Raw genomic sequence first — 17231 nt, forward strand, 5'->3', positions numbered from 1 at the left:
AAAAACAGTATCCTATTAAGTGGGAAGCCCGAAAGGGATTAGAGGAATTAATTACAAAATTTTTAGAATATGGGCTGTTAGTAGAATGTGAATCAGAATACAATACCCCTATATTGCCAGTAAGGAAATCAGGAGGTAAGGAATACCGATTAGTTCAGGACTTAAGGGCCATAAATCAGATAGTTCAAGATATACACCCAGTAGTGGCCAATCCATATACCTTGCTGACATCCTTGAGGGAGGAGCATAAATGGTTTACTGTACTGGATTTAAAGGATGCCTTCTTTTGCATACCTCTGGATACGAAAAGTCAAGGCATATTTGCCTTTGAATGGGAAAGTCCTGCTACAGGACGAAAAACACAACTAACGTGGACTGTACTTCCACAAGGATTTAAAAATAGCCCTACAATATTTGGAAATCAGTTGGCAAAAGAGTTAGAAATGTGGAAGAAACAGAATCAAGGAGAAGGCATATTATTACAGTATGTGGATGACAACCTGATAGCAGCAGAAAGTAAGGAAACATGTTTTGAAATTACTGTCAGTTTATTGAATTTCCTGGGCCAAGGAGGATATAGAGTCTCCAGAAACAAGGCCCAGACAGGGAAAAGAAGCAGTGATTTATTTGGGATTTGAGATATCTCAAGGACAGAGACAATTGGGGAACGAAAGAAAAGAAGCCATTTGTCAGATCCCCGAACCTAACAGCCCAAAGGAACTGAGAACCTTTTTGGGAATGATTGGGTGGTGCCGACTCTGGATTCTAAATTATGGACTGTATGTGAAACCCCTATATGAGGCTCTGAAAGAATCTAAAGACCAATACCTGACTTGGACACCTGAATGCCATAAATCATTTAAAGAACTTAAAAAGGCATTAATGATGGCCCCTGCATTGGGTTTGCCTGATCTAACCAAACCTTTTGAGCTGTTTGTACACGAAAGGCAACATCTGGCCCTTGGAGTGCTGGTGCAACGACTGGGATCTTGGAAGCGACCGGTGGGGTACTTCTCCAAACAACTTGATACCGTGAGTAAAGGATGGCCGGGATGTTTGCGTGCTGTGGCAGCAACGGTGCTGCTGATTCAGGAAGCTCGAAAACTGACTATGGGCCAAAAGATAGTGGTATATGTACCGCATATGGTAATAACTGTCTTAGAACAAAAGGGGGGTCATTGGTTATCCCCTAGCAGAATGTTGAAATACCAGGTTGTCCTATTGGAGCAAGATGATGTGGAATTAAAAACCACAGCAATCGTGAATCCAGCAATGTTCCTGTCAACAGAAAATTCTACTGAGAAATTGGAACATGACTGTCTGTTAACTATTGAACAAGTTTATTCCAGCAGACCGGACCTGAAGGACGAACCCTTGAAGGATCCTGATCTGGAGCTGTTTGCGGATGGAAGCAGTTTCGTGCAAGAAGGAAGGCGAATGGCTGGGTATGCTGTTGTTACCACCACCAAGCTATTGGAGTCAGGGACACTACCTGCAAATACATCAGCACAGAAAGCAGAATTGGTGGCGCTAAAGCAGGCCTTACAGATGGCAGAAGGGAAAAGGGTAAACATATGGACGGATTCCAAATATGCATTTGATGTGATCCACGCTCATGGAGCTCTCTGGAAAGAAAGAGGGCTGTTATCAGCCCAAGGATCACCTATAAGACATAAGGAGGAAATTCTTCAACTCCTACAAGATGTGCAGAAACCAAAGGAAGTGGCCGTAATGCATTGAAAGGCTCATCAATTTGGTCAGACGGCTGTCAATATAGGTAATCGGTTGGTGGATAAAGCTGCAAAAGAGGCTGCAGAACGAGGTATCCTTGCACTAGTACCAGTAAAACAGGTAAAGATTCCGAATGTAAGAGTAAGATACAGTAAATTAGACGAACAATTGGCAGAGCATTTAAAGGCATCCCAAAATGCAGAAGGATGGTGGGTAACACCAGAAAATCAGGTAATAGTGACCCCACAAATTATGTTGGAACTTGCAAAAGAGGAACATGAGCAGACACACTGGGGCATAGATGCTATGGTTACAAGTTTAAGAACATCTGTAATGTGTCTAGGATAGGAAAATATGAGTGGAAGTATTGAAAAGTTATTATTTCAAAACTTCCAAAGGGGGGAAATGTAACCGTAGGATAGGGGCCGTGAAATAGAAACTATAGAATCAGGTTGAGATAATTAGTTTGTAACCAAGGTAATAGGTAATGAAGCTAGCTAACCATGGCAAGTGGCAAGATGACCGTGTCAAGATACAATGCTGCTATGTTTTTTGTACAGTCCCTACCCAACCGGACAATAGGCCCGGGAATATCAATCTTATGAAGTAAGGACAGGTGCAGATGTACCTGCACAACAAGGGTACTGCGCATGCCTGCACGAAGGGGGTCATCCAGCGAACACGAGTGCAAGACCACTGACGACCACCAGAGACCCCTGAGGACCACCGACTCAAATCACTGAGCATGCGTGACGGGGAGGAGAATATGGAAATGAATTCTAAGAAATGATTATCATAGGACTGCCTTTTCTGAGAAAAATGATGAATATGTATGTTTTGATCCTACATAACCTGTGTGTTGGCGATCACCTGGCATGCACGTTGGGTGGAGCTATCCCCCGTGCATCCAGCGCTGCAATAAAGAATGCCTGCCTTTTAACACTACATTGGTGTTACGAGGTTTATTCCCGGATTTCGGTGACAGTGGCTGGGGCTCCCCACGAGGTTCCACTGGGGCAGGACCCAGCCCTGTGACACAGCCCCTCACCCAGCAGAGGTAGATCTCCTGGTATCCTTGGTCTTGCCAAGAGCCCTGTGAGCTGAAACCTCAAAGGCAGCACTGGTATAGCCTCTGTGCCACCACCACGCAGCAGTTCACCACTCGGCCCCTTCAAGGGTGGGGCATGCTTTGGCCCCTAAATAAGGCTGTCCATAAAGACCTTCTGCTGTGGGAACTTCACCTGGCAGCTCTCCCAGAGGTGGGACGCAGAGGGGGACAGGCAGTGAGGAGAACCACTGCAATACAGGTGCTCAGAAATCCTACACCTGTGGATGTAGCTGCCTTCTCCAGCACAACCTGTGTGGTATGTCTTGCCAGGTTCAGGGGAAAACAAATGGCTGCCAGTGTGAAGATCCAGTTACAGCTCTGGTAGCACAGGGAGGCCAGCAAAGGAAAGGGAAGAAAAACCAGCAACAAGAATATCTACTCAGATACAAGCAGGATCTTGTAGCACTTGCTTAGTATTCCTACCTGGTCTTCCAGCTGGCAGGTTGTCACCACACTTCTGAGGGTACAGCAGGGCCCCAGTGAGGCAGAGCCAGTGACCCTGTTGGGGGGCACTGCCCAGCTGCTGTGAGATACCACACAGCAAGGAATTTGCATGCAGTATACTTCTACACATGGCAAAAGGCAAAGAAGAAACTCACCTGCCATTACCGCTGACAGGCAGCCAATGCCAGCCACCCTCGTAGAAGGGACCATGGTGTGCAAGATGCAAGATGAGTGCTGCTCAAACAGAAGGCTATTGATAAGAAAGTAAAGGGATGCAGACAGCTGCATAAGAATGCTGAGATATGGCGATCTTTCTGTGCCTGACAAAGCCAACGAAGCAGTCCCCAGGAGGATGAGTAAAAGAAGCCGCTCAGGGAAAGGGGTTTCTATGACCCAGTAGGAGCTCAAACCACCATGCCAAAATTTGGCCCTGGGAACAACAGCCTCAACACTGTATTTAGGCAGTGCAAATAAGCAGGCTATCTGGAAGCTATTGTATATCATCTTGTCACAGTAAATGATGGAGTAATTCAAGGCTGAAGACACAACTTCCAGTCATGTCTTCTGATTTGGGCTATCCTAATCCATTTCTCACTTACATATAGCACAGAGTACCTTAATGAGTGCAGCATAATCCTGAACAAAGACCTGGACTCAGTTTTTTTGCATGTGCTTTCTTCCTATGTATGCTTCAATTTCAATTCACAAAAAATTTGGATGCAAGCATCTTCTAAGAAATGATATAAATATTTTCATTTATGGTGCCCCTTGGAAAGTTCATTCTCTTTCCTCGAAGCTGTGATGACTCTTCCCTTGAAGTCTGTCAGGTTTGCAACTAGACTACTAAAAATGTGCTCCTAGGAACTGTTAAATCCACTTGTCAGATGCAGTACAGCAATTCTGGTCAAAGCTGACTGTGCTTCTGGAACCGACAGCCCGCACAATTCATCTTCTGTGATAGACACAGATTGCTTGCTTTGTGAAAGCAGCTCCTCGCTCTGAACTAACGCACAAATCCCACATCTTTCGTTCTAATTGCTCCAGAAACTACATCCTAGAGCGTCTTCCTGCAAGTTCTGTTGGCATTTCTTCCCTCCCTCTGTTTTTTCAAAATCCAAGGAACTACATTCAAGGATTCTTCCAAGCTATGGATATCATGCATCATTTATGCTGCATGTTAAATCAACGCTAAGCGATGTCCACCATCTAGTTCCAGAAAACTATTGCTCCACTTCTCCATTTCTGCATTCTCATGGGAATAGGGCTAAGCATTTCTGGCAAAGACTTTTGTCTCCCTCATTCACGGTAGACATGTTTCTTCTTAAAGAAGTTTTTCAAGCTCGCCCATGCTGAAGTGCACTAGGAAACCCAACAACACAGATATACTTTATTTTCCTGCATTTTCAAAAATTTTTAAAAAGTTGTATTTTACGTAACCCTAAGATTATCATAATGCTTTAGTTCAGTCAGATTTTCATGACTCTCTGCTTTTGTTGGTCTGTCCTTATGAAGAAAAAGGTCTAAACCATGGAATTCTGATATTTGTATTCCATTGCAATAATGCAGAAGTGATCCTACCAACTCAGGGTGGACATCTAACTGGTCCACAGTTCTGCCTCTGCTATAGCTAGGGAAGAGGGTAAAATCAGAGAAAGCACAGCTAGATGTTTCTTAGAGCATCTTCCCAGATTGCAGCAATTAGAAAAGAGAGAAGCAAGAAAGAATACTCTCTCTGGGATGAACTTTTTCAGCTCCTGATTCGTGTACAAGCAGCATACCCAAATGTAAACTGTGTGGTTACTATGCCTGCTTGTCTTCTCTCAGATTCAATCAGCGGTTTGCATTTTCTACTCTACATAATGTAGGCTTTCACCACTCATTATCCTCTTCCTGGGTGCAAGGAAATCAAAGTCACTTTTAGGCCTCTTTGTGCAATACCTGTTCTGAGCTGTTCCCAAAAAATAGAGTGCTTTCTCAGAGACCTCTAGGTTCTTGTGCCGATACCAACCCTTCCCCAAAATCAGCTTCCTAACCTGCTTCCTTTTATGGGCCAGAACATTACCTGGAATAATTTCAGTGTTTCAGGTCTGTCCCTCAACACATCTCTTGCTCCCCCATCCTTCTCCAGCCCTCCACCCTGCACTAGCTCCCTATGCAAGGGGATCCTTGGAAAACAGACTAAATTAGGGGAAAGCTTTCTCTGATCCTTACCTCTCTTACACGGCAAGCAAAGGCTGAAAGAAAGGCTAGTTCTCTAACATAAGTCCCTGACTACCTATCAGAGTGAAGAGTACCAAAAAGCGTGGTAGAAACATGATTTAACATGAACACAAGGAGTGTGTTAGTTTACATTGTCTATGCTTATGCAACTGAAAGTCATCCCCAGCATAAAAGCTCATCTTTAAAGCCTTAATTACTCCTCACTCAATGGAAAATTTGAAAAGCAGGTCAGGAATCCCATTTTCTTCTATGTATTTTTCTGCTCAGATGTGTAACAAAAAATGCTTGTTGTTACTGGAAACATTAGAAGGTCCCAGTATCTCTGCTTTCACACCACCACTGCCAGGGTCTGCAGCAGTGATACCATCCTCAGCTTCATAATCCCTGAATTGCACATGCTCTTTGACTTTTGTGGTTCCCAAGAAAGTTGGAGGGATTTATGTGCCTATGGCCCATGATACAGCTTGAAGCTGGAATACAGCATTAGAAGCAATAACACATCACCCTTTGACAGCACAACTGGGGCAGGCTGCTGTGAGAAGAAGCCAGCATTATCATTGCCTCTCCTTTACCCTACAACAACCACATTCAATCTTCCAAAAAAAGAAGATGGAAGAGCCTACATATGACCAAGGGAGGCCGATAAAAAAAAACAACCCACACAAAATAACAAAAAAAAAAAAAACACCAAAAACCAACCTGGTATTACCACCCCTAACATTTTCCAGCTGGCCATGATGCTGAATAGAAATGTCACAGCAAAATCTACTTTTCCTGTAGCTAAGCAGTAAAGACACTTGTGCATCACAACCCAGAGCTGAAGACACGATTTTCCTGGAATGGGATTTTTTGCTGATCTGAATCTCTCCTCTGGGATCAGCAACATTTCTTCTAATAAGAGACAGCCCCAGAGTGAGGCTTGTGACAGCATTTGGGTAGACTGGGAGATGAGGAAAAACACAGGGGAAAAATTCGCAGCTATTAAAAGCCAAGCTCTAATCTGATTCTTCTGTGTTTATGAAAAGAGCAAGTGAAAACTGATGCACCCCCTAAGAAGGCAAGCGCTGTCATCACTGACCTTAGTGGGTGATTTGTGCGTGCCCATTGTAACACAGCCTCCTATGCTCTGGCAGGAGAAAGACTGTTCATCATCATCTGGTAGCTGTAGTGGAACAAGATGAAGCTCCCCCCTCTTTCCCCCGCCTTGTTCAGACGCCAGGAGGTGCAGCCTCGGGAGCTGGCTCCGATTGGTACTGTAATGTCCTGGATATAACTAGGTCCTGTGTACATCCCTGCCCTTGAATGGATGTAATGTCAACTGTGATCACGTGCTTATTACGCCAAACACATCAGGCTGGCCTGCAAAACAGGCTTTTTGCTTTACTGACACCACGTGGAGAGACTGCTGTTTCTTCGACAGCAAAGGCCTGCAACTGTGGACCTGGTGAGAGCCAGGACCCTGCGCCCTCATTTGCACGGATCTAACATTGGAAAGTAACTAGCGAGAGAGATAACGAAGACGTCCCACTCCCTGCAAAAAAAGTGCCTGTACCTCAGCAAGAATCCTACCACATGGAGCGAGCACCACAACAAGCAGGGCTGCGGTGACTTTACAGACAGCAATTCTTTCCTTTGGGAGGGGTCTATCATCCAAACTATAAGTTACAAAAATGTGTCCTGCAACAGCCAGATCCTTAGCTGATTGCCACGGTTGAGGACATAAAAAGGACAAAACTTACATCTACTGTGCCCTGAGCATAGAGTAATAAAGAACCAAGTCTATAGGATCATATATGCTTGCTGTTGCTGCCGTTACAAGCTCTCCATAATATTGCCATATGTTTGTCTATTTGCAGAGACCACTTGGTAGGTTTCTCATAGCTCAGACAATGTTTAATGTCAGAAGCCTTGGGCATATGTGAGAATTCCTTTAAAGCCTTGTATGAAAGAATATAGATGGTGAAAAAATAGGTTTACTTTTGAAAATTTCTGCCTTTTTTTTTTTTTAAGAAAACAGAAAAATATTTTCTCATAGGCTTTACAAAACAAATATTGACTAAGTATCATGCAATGTATATATGTGAGGCAGAGTATGACAGAGCAGGCAAAAAATGTTTACATTGTTGCATAGAAGTTCATTTTCATTATTGGCACACAAAGGGTAAAGATAATGAAAGGTAGCTGAGAACCTGATATAAAATTGCTATTATTTTTTGAGTATTTGGAATCTCTAATTAAAGAGATTTCAACATGCACAGTTGATGAGAGAGCCGTATAAAATTAATAGCAAGAGAAAGTCCTCTGCATTTTGCTAATGGCAACATAGTGCTTGAAATATACAGGTCAGTTGTAACTGATGGGCTCTTATTTTTTTTAATACAGCAAAATTTATCCCACACATTTGTAAAAACTACATTTCATAAAGTCAGAACAAATCAAAATGAACCCTTGCTGTCCTCCATCAGTTTTTTCCAATCCAATACTCCTTTCTTTATCCTCCCTTCTTTCACAGATATGCCTTTTTTTCCCCTTAAGAAATCTAAATTGAGAGCTTAAAATATCTCATATATTTGATTCTTTTAAAAGTAATTGAAGTTTCAGGCAGTGAAGCCAAGGATATAAACACATCTGAAACTCATGACCAGTCTATTCTTTCAATATTAAAACCATATTTTTAAAGTCTTTCACATGACTAAGCTGCGAATCCAAAATCTTGTTATACACAGCCCTACACTTCAAGTAGCAGAAGGATGCTGAGTGACAGTTTCCATACAAGAATTCCACAAGTCACAGTCTAAAACAGTTGTTATTCTTAGACAAACAGTAGGGCTTTTATTATAAAATACTTTAAAATGCATTGCAATGATGAAGACAGAAACACCTGGTCCTTGTTATACCTTGTTACTCATTCATGTGACATAGAAATACACTTTCACAAATACTGGTGCTAAGTTTATTCAGAGAAATATTTTCACTCGTAGTCACACAAGCATCCTTCTCTTTCCACTCCTATTTCTGGCTGTGATCTTATCAGAAACTTCAGGGCAAACAGAAACATGACCGGCCCCAGCTCCAAATAAGCCCCAGAATTTAAATATCAATAGATCCCTCTGCAGAACCTGGTTAATCCTCTCCAGAACCTGGTTAATAGGCAGTACATGTCAATTCTTTGAATTTGGTAGAAATAACATTTTAGATGAGAACAGCCCCTCCAAGTACTAGGGCAGAGTTGTAAGCTAGTTCAAAGACAGAGCTCCTAAACCGTTTCTTCCAATATAACATTGAATGGGATTACACTCCTAAACCTGCACTTACCCTACATCTACATCATGTAAAGTTGTAGTAATATACTGTTGCACAAAAGGAATGTGAAATGTTCATGAAACAGCTCTACAAGGGAGAGGCAATAAAGTTTTGAAAAAAGGATGACATCTTTGCCTAAATAACATTCAGCAATTAAAACAGGTGCAGATTGTCCAGATATAGGGGAGACTAGAATACACATACCACTGCTATAAATAAAATAATCAAAACACAACCTTCAAAGGCAATCCTCCACAAACAATTGTCTCCCTGGGGAAAGGATGAGATTCAGAAAGCAAACAGCAAATGCAACTCATCTGACACAAATCATGTTGCTGAATGAACTCAGATATTCTGAATAATACAGTTGTCCAAGAGCCAAATCACTAGCTGAAGATCTCACAAAAAAAAAAAAAAAAGATCATATTTTGAACTACTAGCATGTGAATATTTTCCACCAGCATGACACTCCAGCTTTTCATTTGTATTAATTATAGCATTGTTTGGGACTCACACGTGCTGGAGAACATTTTATTCTGCAAGTGGAGTGGCAGACCCAACATCAAATATTTCATCCTGATTTTCTCTGTGACAAAAGTCAAGACTTTTTGTTAGATCAGAGTGTTTTACATTGAAAATTCTGCTACCATGTTAAATGTTCTTTGGAAAAACAAAAACAACAGGAAAGAAAAAAACCACACATACAACCACAGCCCCCCAAACCACCAAAACCTGACCAATGCTACAGTTAAACAAAGTACAGTCACTGAAGAGGCTTTTGGTAGGCGGACCCTTAAATCTGACCTCAAATTTTGATCACCTAAAGGTAAGCTTAATATCTTCTCACACTAAAATGCACTCAACTTTTACTTTAAAACCTTACTTTAATTAGGTTGTAATTCTGCAGAAAGTCCCTAAACCCAAGAACGAAAAAAGCAAAAGTGTACACATGAAAGGTGTTAAGAAACTAGGTATTCCAAGGGCAGATTGAAAGCCTTGCCTAAGAACAAGTAAATAACAACACTTAAGTAGCTTCACCCAAGTAGCCCTATATTTAGGGAATGTTCCAAGTTTTCTTGAAAGATGCATTATATTGTGAAATGCTGTTCATTGCTCAATAGAGATGATACCACATAAAGATGGTGCCTGAGGGAATAATTTGCAAAGATGTCAGACACTAGATATTTGGATCACCAGCTGGTAAGCTGAGCCTCATTAGTGTGCCTCTCTCCACTCCTCCCCATTCTGAGAAACTGGTCAAAATGCATGTTCCAGAAATTGCATGAAGCTTTTGTGTCCTCAGGGACAATGCTTTATCCACCTGCAGCTGATTTAAGACCTATTTATAGACAGATATTATAATACAGCTACCTCCACCAGAAGAGAAAGCACAACTTTTTGAGGTAGCTAATGAGATTAAGGAGTGGTAAAGCTGAAAAAGGTTACTTTTTCTGACCTTTCATGCAGGTCTGTCTTAATGGATTCACAGGCTGTAGCAGATTGGCTATAAACACTTAATCCCAGATTCCCTTACAATCACAAGGGGAAACATCTTCCCAGACTTACTGAAGAATTTACTAATCATACAAAAGGGGGGGGGAGAAGGAGAGAGAGGGGAAGAAAATCATGCAATAGAGTGGTAACCCAAATAACTAGGTGATAAGGAGAGGTCTGGCTGGTTAAACTAAACAGCCATAAGAGCACCGGGGGAGGGGGGTGGGGGGTGGTTACCTGCAGAAGTCTGAGGGAGGGACAAAAGAAATACAGAAGAATGAATGTCTGTAAGAACTTATTAGGTGCAATTCTGGCTTCCCTGAGGTTGTTTATAGGAGCAACTAAGGATCAAGTTCATCATGACATACAAAATGATACAATTTTAACAATCTTATACCTGAATCTGAGCTACAGTTCCTTGCCATTCCCTGTAATGGGCACTTAAGAAATAAATAGCTCTTTCTGTCCAGAAATAGCGGTCTCAGTTAACCTTTTAGTCTCACACTCTTCATCCAGCTTTTTGACCCACAACCACTACTCAGTCGAAAGATTGCCCATCTAGCAGTCTGATGGAAGACTGCAGGTACTTTTCTGTAGCAAAAGCTACTGTTCAAGATGAAAGGTTTGGGGGATCCTTTGGGAAGGGAAAAAATTGAATAAAACAGTGATTTTGAAAGTTAGAATTCTGGCATTGAGTCAGAGTTAATACTATAGCCTTCAATAGTGTATATTACTGTAAGGAAAAGGAAATAAAATCTAAGGGTGTATATTGCATTGGTGGTTTAACTATTTAATTTCACTAATTAAATTGCCTTGTGTCTAGTATGTTTTGTGCATGGTTATAATTGTCAAGTGAAATTGATTCACAGACTTCTTTCACCTCCAGGGTTTACTCCGTGTCTGTGCTGACGCAATTATCTTCATAGTGCGCTCTTTTTCTTCTATAGCTATTGTTATATATGTCCCTCGAAAGCCACAGACAATACCATCTTCTAGACCAAAAAAAAAAAGTATAATAAAAAAGCCTAAACATCCTAGCATTGTTAACAAAATGTCCACATTCACCTTAATGCTTATAAGCTTTCTTGCAGCAGTAAAATATTTCTGAGCCCTGGCAGGGGTAATTTTTAATACAGCGCCAATTGTTAGCAAGAGTTCCATAAAACAGTCGAGCTTTCCATTTCCAAGCCAGGCTCATAAAATATGCCAACACCAAATAAGTAGAGATACAGAGCAGATCAAGGGCTAGGTTTCTCAGAGGGTATCATACAGCTTGGAGGAGGTGTCAGCTAACCTTGGCTGAAGATACAGTCTAGAATTTAAAGATGAAAATTCTCTAACTTGGCAAATTTGCAGACCCTCATCAGCAATGTTAACTGAAAGCTGTCAGCAGGTGATATGAAAGACAACATTAAGCATCGCATTTGTCAAAAGCATGCCTTTGGCTAAATCCTTGAGAAATTCTGCTACTAGCAATAATGCCATATAACTCTGTAGCTCTCTTATATACCAGGGAGAATGATCTGCCTGAGTATCTACAAGGACTTGACAAGTGTATGGCTATAGAAATTGCTGAATTAGGAGCTTCCTGAACATTTCAAATAGCTATGCAGACCTCTACTTACTTCCCTGTTCACCCTAAAGCTGTGCAACAACAATAGCAAAACTGACAAAACTTCTTATCTGTCAACAGAATATCTCCTGAACTTTCCCTTCCCGTTACCAATACCGCAGCAGCATAGCACTAAATGATTTATCTGCACCTGGTACAACAACAACCCCACCTGACCCTCTGACTGAAAAACAGATTGCTCGTTATGGCAGCTGTATGAGAAGAGATTTATTGTTCCAGGGTGACAGACCCGAATGTCCCTCAGCAATGACAGCTTTCTGTTTGCCAACAGCGATTATCGGTGCATACAGGCTAGCGTCTGCAACGAGTAAGCTCGAAATCAGACACCTCTCCCAGGAACCAAGTGGCAATGAGATTTATTCATTTTTTCACTCTTCTGTCCAAAGCAATCTATTTTATCTGCAGACAAGGATGAAGCTATAAACCCATGAAGATTACTTAGAACATCTCACATATGAAGTCTAGCTTGGTTAGAAAGTCACATGCAATAATTTTAGTAACAAGTGTATCTACTTTTGCTAAATCAAGGTTATTCAATCAACTGCAGATGCAGCATATTTTTGGCAAAGTCATGGACCCAGAGCATTAGATGTATGTTTTAATAATAAATAATAATAAAAAATGTAACCACCCACACAGAGTTGTCTCTCTTTATTCTGTATTCAGTCCAGCTAGGATGGAGTTAACATTCCTCACAGCAGCCCATATAGTGCTGGGCTTTGCACTTGTGGGTAGAATAGTGTCGATAAGGCACCAATGTTCTGGTTACTGCTGCGCAGTGCTCACACAGCGTTCAAGGCTGTCTCTCCAACCCCACACATACCTGAAAAGGCCAGTAGGCTGGGGGTGGGCAAGAGGCTGGGAGAGGACACAGCCAGAACAGCTGGCCCAAACTGACCAAAAGGATATTCCATACCATGTGATGTCATGCTAAGCAATAGAAGCTAAGAGGAAGAGGGGGGGAGGCGCGCAGTGGAGGGGGGAGAAGTATTTGTTATTAAGGCTCTTGTCTTCCCAAGCAGCTGCTACACATACTGAGGCCTTGCTTCCCAGAAAGTGGCTGGATGTCGCTTGCTGATGGGAAGTAGAGAATAAATACCCTTTTTTTTTTTTTGGCTTTGCTTCCACACACAACTTTTTTTCTTTCTTTTCTTCTATTTTTTTCTCCTTTCATTAAACTGCCTTTATCTCAACCTACATGTTTTTTCACCTTATTTTCTCTCCCTGTCCCACTGAGGAGGGGGAGGGATCGGTCAGGGATGCTGTGCCCCAGCCCTCGGCTACACTGCACAGCTCTACGGCTTCCTCTGGGGATTGTATTTCTACTTTGACATTTGGTGTGGATGCACGTCATTCTTTTGGGGTTGCATTGGCTTTACGTAATTAGCAGTTAAACCAATATAATCTTTGTATGAACGGCGGCTCCAGAGAATTTCCACACAATTTAGATCTGCATGTTGTGTTTGTTTAATTAAGTAACTATATTAACATGCTTCACTGTTTCAATAACAGTATACATTGTTTTCAAGACCTACACATCTCTGCTTGCAACATAACTTGCCCCTAAAAATTATTCCACAGTGGTGCTTGAGAATTAGAAAGCAATACTTAAGAATTTGCTAGTTAAGTAGTAGCTCTTATTAACTCTGCCACCTGTGTTGGACAGTTATGCTTTTAGCTTATAAACAAGAAGCTTCACTCAAGAACATTCAGCTCAGCATAACTTCAAGCATAAATCACTAGAATCAGTGGGCCTAAATGCTCCCCCATAGTATGGATGCTTTTCCGCACTGGCATCTGCACATTTAAACACTAGCTGTAATGCTCTTGAATATAAGGGATATCATACAGACAGCAATATGGAAGGAAATTGAGACAAATGCAGAGATACAAGGTTAACATTCTTATGGAAGAAACATTTTTTGCTTCACACTGAAAACTCATAGAAAGAAGAGCCAACAACAATGCTATATTTCTCAAAGTATCACGCAGTAGTCAGCATGGAAAGTTAATCGGAGATCAACAACTTTCTACTCAAAGACATTGAAACAATTTTCTTTCATACATTCATTGTGCTCCTCAAGCTTATCCTGACTGCCTTTACTAACCTACTAAAAGAACTGCAGTAACTCTTTCACAAACATATCACTTATTCTTTACACTTATTCCTCTTCAGACTTGCATGACTTGCTGTAGCTTTTATAAAAAGGCAAAAGGCTGCAAAGCCTGGAAGAGCAGCTTTAAAAACAAACAAACTGATAATTGCACAAAGCAATTCAAAATGGCATTTTATAGAAGAAGAAAAGGGAGTATCTTGTCTCAAAGCCTAATGTTGGAGCATTACCTTTTCTGCTTTCTCAGTCTAAGCATGCAATCAAAATATTTTGGCTTTTTCTATAGTTATTGGGTGGTATCAGAAAAGAATCTTCAATTAGAGTCGTTTGGACTCAAGATATTATAACACTGATAAAAGCAAATAGTTTCAACACCATAATGCTATTCTCAAAATAGGAAGAAGAAAATTCTAGATATAAAAAGCATTCAATAACCAGTCTTTAAATGGAGAAGTCGTGTTTTGAGCAAATGATGTCTGCAAAGCATTTGATTGTGCTGCACTATTCACTTGAGTCCTAATGTAACAAACCGGGAAGAATGAAACATGATTTCAGCTGAATACCCTCCTTCCTCCACTCTTCAATGATTGTGTCAGTATCTTTTCCTCTTGTCACCTCTGTGGTTGCCTACACAGATTTAAGCAGATGTATATAGTACAGTATATTTCCACGCAGAACATCTGATTCTAAGGGCTAGGATTTTTAAGCCAAGGAGCTTAATGGGATTTAAACCAACAAATTTTCTATCTCACATTCACAGTTTATGCTATTCAGTCAGTAATGAAACATCAACACAAATTCACTCAGCTGTAGAGCAATCAAAGAAAACTTATAAACAAGAGGCAAAGCCCTTTCTAGAGAGGTGAACTATAAAGGAACTTAGGACTAACTCAATTTCATTAGCAGCAAAGCATACAGATGAGATACTCAAAGTTCAAGAGTAAACCCACCGCACTACTGAAAAACTCACTAAATACTTCTTTTATTTCACATTTCCACAATATACACACCTGCTCCGCAAAGGTGGGTCCAGTTTGTCTACAACCAACATCTGTGCTCACACCTTGCTTATAGCCCTCTAAATCTTGCTTAGTAACACCAAGAAACTGCAGGTTCTCAATATGGAACAGAATATCTTCCAAACCTCTGCATATGCACAGAAGCAGTTCTCCTAGTACTAGAGACAATTAGTGGAGACTAGGAGATGAAGTAGACACATCTAGGAGATGAAGTTGCCCGTCATTCTGATAACAGCATTTCCCAGATGTTTCAGATCAAAAGGCCAGAGTCATCCTTCAAAATTTATCTCAGATAAAAGCAAGTTATCTGGCCAATAAGTGAGATACTGTTAACACTCACCTAGTTCTCAATTCAAGGATTCTTTCTCTTCAGTATCCTGCAATTATTTTTCATGGAAGTTACAGAAACAATCCTGAGCTACAAACCAGAAATGACACCTTCCCAATCTGAGCTTACAAGCTTTACTTTAAGCACTTTTTTCTTTCTCCAGTACTGCACAAAAGACCCTCTACAGAACTCAGCTTGTATCTCTCATGCCTTGTGACTATCTAGACACGCAATGACAGAGCCACAGCCCTGTGCCACAGCCCCCTCTTTCTGAGCAATTCAGTCCAGTTTCTTGCAGGAGAGAGAAAAGCCCCCAAGATTTCCAGGGCTGGGGTTGTTAATATGGGCTGTGAAGAGGCAGAACTGAGCTCTTAGTATAAAGCAATTGCCTAGTGATTGTTAAAAAGATGATCAGTTGAGAATCAGCCTTAAAACACATTACAGAATGAGGCTTTGGGCAACGTGGTCTAGTGGAGCGTGTCCCTGCCTGCAGCAGGGGGGTTGGAACTAGATGATCTTTAAGGTCCCTTCCAACGCAAACCAGTCCATGATTCTATGAATTAACAGGTGAGGCACCAAACCCTGAGCATACCTTATCTCACCAAATGTGCCATCTCTGCATCAGACTTATGAACGCAGAGAATGGCCTGGCCCAGCACAGCAGGGGGGTGGAGTGAACCCTGGCCAGGACCAAGTGGCACCAGGCTGACCTTTCTGCATCAGCTGTCGCGACCACCACAGGCTTTCCCTCTAGGGCTACACTAACTCCCACAGGGTCATGCATGGAAGTGAAAAGGTCATAACCGGGCAGGCATCAAGGAGAACCAGCGGTTTTCTTTTGCTTCGCAGGGCCACACAGCCAAAGTGCCAAGTTAGAGGCCAATTTTAATTTGTTTCAGTGTAGTTGAGCCCTCTGGTCAAGGTAATCCTCAATCTTTTGTCTCTTCCTTTCTAAAGCCTTTTGATGTCTCTTGAATGCAATGCTGAGCATGGCCCTTAATCACAACCTTTTAAAATTCATTTCTACTGAAACCCAAAGCAGAATCTAAAGTGAATTTGTTACAATCTGCCTTTGAAGAAGGTTCAAGACAATGTTGATTATTATACAACTGTATGAGTCTGTTACTCACTAGCAAATGGAAAACTCTTCACCAGAGATGTACTACTAAGCTTTTACAAATAGAGCACAGTGTCTAAGAGTACTGTAATTATGGATAATGCTATACCTTGACTGGCAAAATACTGTATAGATCTAGTCACCTTTCTGGGGTTTTTTTGAGGGGTTGAGGTGGTTGAGTTTTGTTTGTTGGGGGTTTTTTTTTGTTGTTTTGTTTGGGGTTTTTTAAAATATCTTTGTATTTAAAAGTCATATTTTCTTTATAATAGCTTTTTGAGATGGCTACTAATTAAATAATTGGAATAATCAACTACCTACTTGATCCAATTTAAAACATTATACTTCATTTTGAAAAAGTGCAGAAGCAAGCAAAAAAATGTGAGAAGGCAGTCAGACTAACCTGTTAGAGCTAGTTTTTTCAAAGGTCCATTGGCCTCAAGATCACTGATTGCATTGGATACATAGAAAACCTAAACACCTTTTAAAAATTAAGACCAAACCAACCATTTTAGAGACAACCTCAGAAGGTCCAGGTAAGCATCAAAGAGGCGAACAACAGAAATGCTTTTCATTAACAAAATTATGAATATGTAGTAACTACACCAACTTCAGCAGTTATTTTTGCTTTAGCAAACTGTTTCCAGGAGGTATGCAAATGGCTCTGGTTGTGTCACTTTGGAATATGTCCTGTGCTAGCCAAAGCTTAGCTAGGCCAGCCAC

At 41.2% G+C, this 17231-nt stretch overlaps 1 long non-coding RNA gene across 1 annotated transcript in view; it reads right to left on the bottom strand.

Moving 5' to 3' along the window:
* Positions 1-3449: 3449 nt before the first annotated feature.
* LOC142601288 (uncharacterized) overlaps positions 3450-17231 on the bottom strand; it is a 59952-nt gene continuing 46170 nt past the window's right edge. Inside the window, exon 4 of the long non-coding RNA XR_012834890.1 lies at positions 3450-3533. This is a non-coding gene — a long non-coding RNA (uncharacterized LOC142601288). The remainder of the gene's footprint in view (positions 3534-17231) is intronic.

This window comes from Balearica regulorum, chromosome 3, assembly GCF_011004875.1.
Source record: "Balearica regulorum gibbericeps isolate bBalReg1 chromosome 3, bBalReg1.pri, whole genome shotgun sequence".
NCBI lineage: Eukaryota > Metazoa > Chordata > Aves > Gruiformes > Gruidae > Balearica > Balearica regulorum.